Source organism: Loxodonta africana, chromosome 4 (assembly GCF_030014295.1).
Source record: "Loxodonta africana isolate mLoxAfr1 chromosome 4, mLoxAfr1.hap2, whole genome shotgun sequence".
Taxonomy (NCBI): domain Eukaryota; kingdom Metazoa; phylum Chordata; class Mammalia; order Proboscidea; family Elephantidae; genus Loxodonta; species Loxodonta africana.
This window is the reverse complement of record NC_087345.1, coordinates 155,700,184-155,708,360: the sequence shown is the minus strand read 5'-3', so window position 1 is coordinate 155,708,360 and position 8,177 is coordinate 155,700,184. Positions and strand designations below refer to the sequence as shown.

General features: G+C 40.2%; 1 non-coding gene across 1 annotated transcript; it reads left to right on the top strand.

The window, feature by feature from the left end:
• Positions 1–265: 265 nt before the first annotated feature.
• Positions 266–371, top strand: LOC111750883 (U6 spliceosomal RNA). The gene has a single exon (XR_002785940.2). It is a non-coding gene; the product is annotated as a U6 spliceosomal RNA (small nuclear RNA).
• Positions 372–8,177: the final 7,806 nt, after the last annotated feature.

The window sequence follows — 8,177 nt, the reverse complement described above, 5'->3', positions numbered from 1 at the left end:
AGCCACTTCCACCCACTCCCTCCCTAATCTATACCCCCCAACTCTTCCTATTCATTCAGAGATAGGACAGAACTCCCACAATGCAATGGAGCAGGAAGTGGTGAGAAAGAACCTGTGGTCATCCTCCTACAGACTTTGGAGAATATAAAAAGGTCCTGTAAAGCATGATCTTTCCCGATTTAGTTTTTCAGAGAACTGGGAAGTAAACAGAACAGGAAGTGACCTCTTCTCAGTTCATCAGAGTCACATTAAATAAATGTGCACTGCACTTTCTTCTGCAGTACGTATACTAAAACTGGAACAATGCAGAAAAGATTAGCATGTCCTTATGCAAGGATGACAGTCAAACTCATGATGCATTTATATTTTCAATTTATGTTATGTGGATTTTAAGTCAATAAATAAACAAAGGTGTGCTCCTTCACACTGGAAACTGTGCTAAGAATTTATACATACCAAGAAATCCTTGAGATATAAATCTGAAGAGGTATCATAACCAGCATTCAAGTGGACAGTGAATGTGGCCAAGGGCAGGCAACATTCTCTAGAACTATAGCCAAAGAGTAGGGAACAAGAAAAAGCAAAAAGAGGCCCTGAAAGTTAGCAGGCCAGAAAAACAGAAACCGTTTCAGAAAGAAAACCTCTCTGAAAATAATTTAATATAGTAAACAGAACAAAATTGAAATAATCTTCCAGAATGCAGAGAAAATTTGAAAAGAAGGAGAGAGCTGACAGATAGGACAGATGTTCCAACCCTAAAATTAAGTGGTAGTTTTTGAGAAAGAAACCAGAACATTTGAAATAGAAGCAAACTTTCCTGAGAAGGTATAAAGTGCCAAGCATGTAGATCAAAAGAGTGTTCCAAAAAAAATCAGTTAAAAGAAATACACTGTTAGGTACTGTCTTGGGGTGGGGGAAAAAATGGATTATAAAAATGTCTTGGCCGATGTGTTGAAAGAAACAAAAACTTTTGCAAGGTGGATTAAATAGGCATCCGTGGTGAGGATACCAGAAAATCTCATAATCTCATAGAAGTCAACCGACGACAGCAAAACTGGGTGGGCTTCATGGGGAAAATAACCATCATCAAGCAGTTTCTCTCTCTCTTTTTCTCTCTTTCACTCTTTTTCTCTCCCTCTTTCTCTCTCGCTCTCCCTCCTTCCTTCCTTTCGTCCTTTTCTCCTTCTCTCTCACTCTCTCTCTTCCTTCCTCTTTCCCTCCCTCCACCTCTCTCTCTCATCTGTGACTGTTCATTCAAATTTCTCTACAAACTGTCTTCTCTGCTTACTTATTTGTTTATACATGGTTCAGAATGGCTGCCCCCAAATGAAACCTTAGCACTGGAGTGTACACTATCTTTGAGCTTAACTTCCTACAGGTAACAAACTCTGTTCCCCACTCAAAAATTTCTGGAAAAGATTATTGATGGCCCAACTTCAGATAGTTGTTCACCCATGGTCCAATTAACTGTACCCAAAAGGACAGTGTCGTATGGTAATTAGAGCTAGCCCATCTGGGCTATAAACGGAGCAAATGCTCTAAAAAAGAGTTATAGAATAGGAAGAAATTATTGAAATCTCTAGCCCAGGTGATTACAATAAGCACCCATTAGGAAAAATATTTATTGAATATTTAGTTATTGAAAATGGAATAAAACTTAGTGTGCCCTTCAATTTCTATGAAACATTAAGTATCAGAAGACAAAGAAGCACTCTTAGGTTTTGAATGGGAAAAGTTGTAATCCAAAAATTTTATATCCAGCTAAATTATTCCTTTATACTTTTCGTAAATGAAAGACATTTTCAAATGTGCACTGGATTTTTAAATATACTATCCACAAGATAAAACCCTGCTGGCACAGTGGCTAAGAGCTATGGCAGCTAACCAAAAAGGTTGGCAGCTCAGATCCACCAGCCGCTCTTTGGAAACCCTATGGGGCAGCTCTACTCTGTCCTATAGAGTCACTATGAGTTGGAATCGACTTGACTACAATGGGTTTGGTTTTTGTTTTGTTTTGTTTTTTGTTTATCCACAAGACGTAGTCCAGCTCACCAAATGCTGTGGCAGACCCCACACAGCTTTTGCTGTGGGCATCAGCCTCATGTCACATGGAAATCCTGAACGAGGCAATAGAAGAGCATAGCCATGGGGTTCCTGACAGTTTGGCTGGGAGCACTTTTCATGAGTATATTAATGAGGATTGCCATCCATTGCCAAAGAATCACTCCAACTAGGGCAAGATGCCTCACTCACAGTCACTGTAGCTACTGGAGCAATGGGCTTTGCCCTAGCCACTATGCTTTAGCAGTGTAGGCTAAAGCCAGCTTCCACCCAGCAGCACGGTCCCCCATAACACCAAGCTAAGACTGGATGGAACAGGACTGCTTCCTCTATTACCAGAGTCTGGTGGACATATGGGGGATTCCTCCATGTGTCAAAAGCAGTACATTAGGGCCTTGAATTAGGATAAACTGGACTTTCTGCTCTCCCTGGGTGCTGTAAATGGTTAATGCTCTTGGCTGCTGACTGAAAGGTTGAAGGTTCCATCCACCCAGAGATGACTTACAAGAAAGACCCGGCAATCCACTTCTGAAAACTCAGCCTTTGAAAACCATATGGAGTTTTTACAACTATAAAAATAAATACATAAATACAAAAATCAATAATAACCCTACAGAGCACAGTTCTACTCTGACATACATAGGGTCACCATGAGTCAGGGTAGAGTTGATGGCAACTGGTTTTGGACTCTCTATTACTTGCACCAGAAGCTTGAGTATCCAATTCTGACACTGAGGCATATTAGTTTATATACAAAGCTACCAACAAATATTCCCTAGTTACAGGAGACCTTAATCAAAATTAATAGCTCAAGAATATGTCACAGACTGGATACTCAGTGTTTTATTCCAAGATTTCCATGTATTTGCAGTAGTAGCCCATATCCGGTTGATCCATGATGGAGCATATCAATTGGAGATAGGTGCTGGCAGAACTACTTCGTCTGCAGTCATCAACAAGGAAAGGGAAATGTCTGGGTTTACTGCGTGGACAAGATACGTCATTCTGGTAAAATCACTAACAGAATAAAAAACAATAATAATAATAAAACATTAACCGAATAATTGGTGAATGGAAACCTAAATCACTGTGTAAACCTTCAGCTAAAACACAATAAAATATTATTAAAAAAAAAAAAAAAAAACAGACTAAAGCCTGAGAGAATAATAATGGTGGTGTGATTTATTACTCTTTTTGTATACAAGATCAGTGTGAAGTATTTTCCTTAATTACATCCTTTTGATTTTTCCATAAGCCAGATGAGATATATTGTATTATTCCCATTTCATAGATAATAAATTGAGTATCATAAAGATTAAGTAATTTATCCACAATCTCATGACCACCAACCAAGCTGAGATTCACACTCAGATCTCTCTGAAGCCTAAGCCCATGCTTTAGCTATTTTTAGCCCATCTTCTCCTGAAATATACAGAGTTGCTTGGAAAGCGACTGGCTGGGAAGAACTTTCCTTAACCAAGCCAATTACTCTAAAAACTGCAAACCCATTTTCAACTTCCAAGAGCTAACAACAATTTAAAAAAAAAAAAAAAAAAAAAAACCTCCAAAACATGAAGAAGTGGGCACACAAAGCAGTGAAACGGTGGAGAACAAGTAAGTCAAACTCTATTCTGAAGTTTTAAAAGTCTGTCTGAAGTTTTTCTCTTAAAGTCAGAAGGGAGGATATGCCAAGGAATTAACTGGAAGAATTGCTACAAATTTTGGCCACCTGGTAAATATTCCAAGCAGAAGCAACGAGTTTCAGAGACTTTTCTTTGGACGGTTATGCTCGGCTTAAATGTTCTTAAATTTTTCTCTAATGTTTTCTCACATAGTTCATAGCAACTGAATCAAAAGATGAATGAGTTATGTAGTCATTCAAATTAAGTTTATGAAATAGATGCAGCATGGGAAATGTCTGTATTATGATATCATATGAAAAAAATCAAGATCCAAGTTTTATACAGTATAAGCTTCAATAAGTAAAAAATGCATAGGAAAAAACTTTAAAGAAATACACTAAAATGTTAAGAAACGAGGGGTTTGAGTAATATTTCCCCTTCTTATTCCTTCTCCATATTTTCCAATTTTTCTAAATGTATACAATTTTTATCATCAGAAATATCAACATTATTTTTTAGAAATTGTGATCTAGCACACAACTTTGTTAATACAGTTAGCATGGTGGAAAGAGCACTGGAGAAGGAGCCAGGAGACCTGAATGTCCTAGGGAGAGAATCAGCTCCATCACCCAAGGACTGCTCAGTCATGAAAGTCATCAAGCCCCATGTAGCCAAGTTTCTTCATCTGCAAAATGAGAGGGTTGGAACAATGATTTTCCAGTTCCATAGAAGACAGTACTGCTAATGTGAACACTCCAGTGAATAACTATGGTGTCCATAAGAATGTGTAGTCTTGTAAACCTCCAACTACACACAGGAAGTGTGATTGACCACGGGGCCCAACTGCTGCTCTGAAATCTGTGTATGCCCCAAGGTCACTTCCACAGGCTGCTCTTGGCCAATGACTAAGCACAGCAGGCCACACCAAGGAGACTCCTCTGACAGCTGACTTTGGCTCAATGACTCAACCACTTTGCTGAACCTTCCTTAAACTGCACTACTGTCTTGGACATTTCCACCCAACCTTCCTTCCCTCTCTCCTTCACTCAGGGTCAGACTTGCATAGTGGTTGATGGCTTTCCAGACTTTCCTAGATCCTTCTCTATTTTCCTTTTTGCACATAAATCTCACTTTGCCATCTACTTCTCCAAGTATCTGGACTAAGGAGCATGTTGGTAGTTCCACAAAGTACACCTGAGAAAGTCTCAAAAGGAGCTTCTCTGGTGGCATAGCTCTGCAGAGGACCTGGATACCTGGTTAGTACTTTATTGTTGTTGTTCTTCTTAACTTTAAAAAATAAATAAATAAACAGCCAGTCCAAACAGGGTAGCATTCTATTGCTTTTAGACCAAAAAAAAAAAAAATTTTTTTTTCAAAATAAACCTTTCCTGGGCTTATTTTAGACTTGTTCTTGTTTCTTCCTCCCTATCAGCCATATGTATCTCTTCAGCAACTTCCGACTCCCCGCTTCAGATCAGATAATAAAGTTCATTCTTCATTTCTGTCAACTATAACATTAGAGGAATCTTCCTCTGAGATTTAAAGTATAATTAATCACTTTCATCCCACTGTGACCCCTTTGGATGGCTAAGGGACAGTGTCTTGCTAAAGTCCTCTTATTTTAATGTAGTGGCACCCTCCTTTCATGGTTATTGGTCGGTTTTTGTCCACCTTCATAACTCCTTTGTAAACGTCAACAATTCTGCCATTCCCTGACTCTTCTTCCTGCCTCTTCCAGGTTGAGGTTATTGGAATCCCATGTCCCTCTGCAGTGTAGGGTCTAACTCCTGCAAGCTAAATGAAGACTGCCTCACAAATCTAAATTCCGGATCTCCAAATCAACATTTCAGAAAAGACACTCTTACGCTTGGGTAATTAGGAGGAAAAATAAACAACTCTCTGGGGAAGTAGAGTCCTTTCTGTGATGAGCTCTGAGTAATGTATCCACTCCTTGGGAGGCATTTCCTGCTCTGGCTGCGGGGCAGAGGGTCCTGGAGAGGGTCACTGCCTCGGACGCAGCCAGCACCCCCTCTCTCCCCTGAGCTCTGCGCCCTGTGGCTTCGGGCTTTGCACAGTGTTTCATCTTCTCAGTGACGTAAGGTTTGGCTCTGGTTCATGGATTCTTGTGGCAGTTGTTGAGCCTGTGCCAAAACCTTTCCAGAGTGATGCGCAAAAAGATTAGGGAAGAGAGGGCCCCTGCGAGTGCACAAACAAGACCGTGCCTTGTGAGGAAAGTTGACTGATGTTTACCCTTTCTCCTCCTTAGCCAAGTCTGCAAGCCTGTCCCCAAACTCACTCTACACCAGAAATGCTCAGATGGAGGCAGACAGACCTGGAGGATGAGTTCATGAAGGGACAGCCCTGCCAAGTCCTCCAAAGAAAGAGCTGGTCCAGCCTTGGTGGGGGCAAACTGGGTCTCACCCCTCCCCGAAATAAGCATCGGACTCCTGGACTTCCCAGCAAATCTGTCCAGTGCAAACCAGGGCATCAAGGCAGCTCAAGATCCAATGTCCCTATCCCCTTGTTTGACCAAAATGACTAAAATAGAAGCCTTCACTAAGTGGACGAATAACAGATTTTTTTTTTTTTTTACATTTTGTTCCTGTTTCTATTTTATTTTCCTCAGGGAATATAGAATAAGCAAATATTATCTAGCGATTTCCTCTTATCAGAGGCCACATGCATGAGGCTTTATGTCCCCAGAGGATTTGTAACTTTCTCAAGGAGGCCTTCTCTAATATCCTCTCTTTAGTTTTTTATTGCGACATTTCCAAAACAAACAACTGGAGGAGAACCGAGACACAGCCGTGGACAGAGAGGCCGAAGAACACAAAGTCTATTGGTTTTAGGCAGCAGGCAGGACGGCTGCCTGTGGGACAGAAGGGCTGGTCTCCTCAGCCTACTGAACCCCCTTCTGTTTCTCCAGTCACCCATGAAAGCTTCAACAATACGTACTACCTCACTCTCCTCCCTGCAAAGGGAAGGCCACTTTGTAAGAGAGAAGCTCAGATACCCAAATGTAAATCTCCTGCTAATTCCCACATTCCTTGTACACCAACCAGACAAGATTTGAGTTTTGTTTTGTTTTTTTTCAGTAAAAATACACTGAAACTTCAGCACTCGCTGTTAATCAAATTTAATTCTGGGATACAAATAACCTCTCTAAGAAGTAAGGAATTCTATCTTTGTATTCTTTCTACATCTAAACTCTGTCATAAATCTCCTAAAATGGCAGAAATCAACTGGGGACATGGGAAAGGAATCCTAGAGTTAGTGACTAAAAGGATAATGAAATAGACCAAGGCTTTTGGAACTATGGAATTTTCCTGAATTTTACAAAGGAATGATTGGAGAAGCAAAACACTCCTAACGAAGTTTGGGAATTCTGGGTGCATCTGTATTATGGATGTTCCCTTTGAAATCTGTTTAAATCCATTTGCCTCACTGATTTACTTCTTAAGAGAATGTTTCAGAAGTGATTTGATGCTTTACAAGTGAACTAAAAGCAAATACCCATTACTGAGAAATTAAGGTTAAGCTAAATTCTTTAACCTCAACAATACAATGAAATTGGGTGGGCCAGTGGTGTAGGTTAGTCAGAAACTACTGTGTCAACAGTTCAATCTCTCTCTCTCTCTCTTTTTAACTTAACTGAAGAGAAAATAGGTAACAAAATACGTCAAGTAATTTTCTTAAGAAGTTGGGCTAGTGATAAATTAACAGTAAACTCATTTGAGGAAGGTGTTGACACTGATCATTGAGCTTCATTGTTAACGAATTCTTGTTGTGTAGTAGGGAAACAGGGAAACCCTGGTGGTGTAGTGGTTAAGTGCTACAGCTGCCAACCAAAAGGTCAGCAGTTCAAATCCACCAGGTGCTTCTTGGAAATCCTATGGGGCAGTTCTGCTTTGTCCTATAGGGTTGTTATGAGTCAGAATTGACAGCACTGGGTTTGGTTTGGGTTTAATAGGGAAACCAATAATCAGTGCTTCTTAGGATTTAATGAAATTGCTCCTTTTGATACTAGAACAATGAGATTATGTTTCAGGGTTCATGATGTTTGTGAATTTACGTGGTATGCTTAAATCCACAAGTAGTGACAATGTCCTAAAAGATCTCGGTGTAAATGTGTTGACTGAAAAGCCTGTGGGGGGAAATGGGGTGAAAGCAACACAATACTCAGGTGGAAATCCTTGCATATGAGAGGACTTAGCTCTCCCACAAGGCAGGAGGTAGGGTGAGGGGAAAATTTCAGTGGCACTTAAAGGGAACAAAGGTTAATAAGGAATTTTTTACTAATAAAGGAATTTTCAAACGAGTAGCTTAAGCCACATTATCCGGCACCTATAATACCCAGACAGTCCTCTAAACATGTTTAAAATAAAACCAACCCAGCTGCTGTAGAGTTTTTCTGACTCATAGTGACCCTACAGGACAGAGTAGAACTGCCCCATAGGGTTTCCAAGGAACGCCTGGTGGATTCGAACTGCCAAC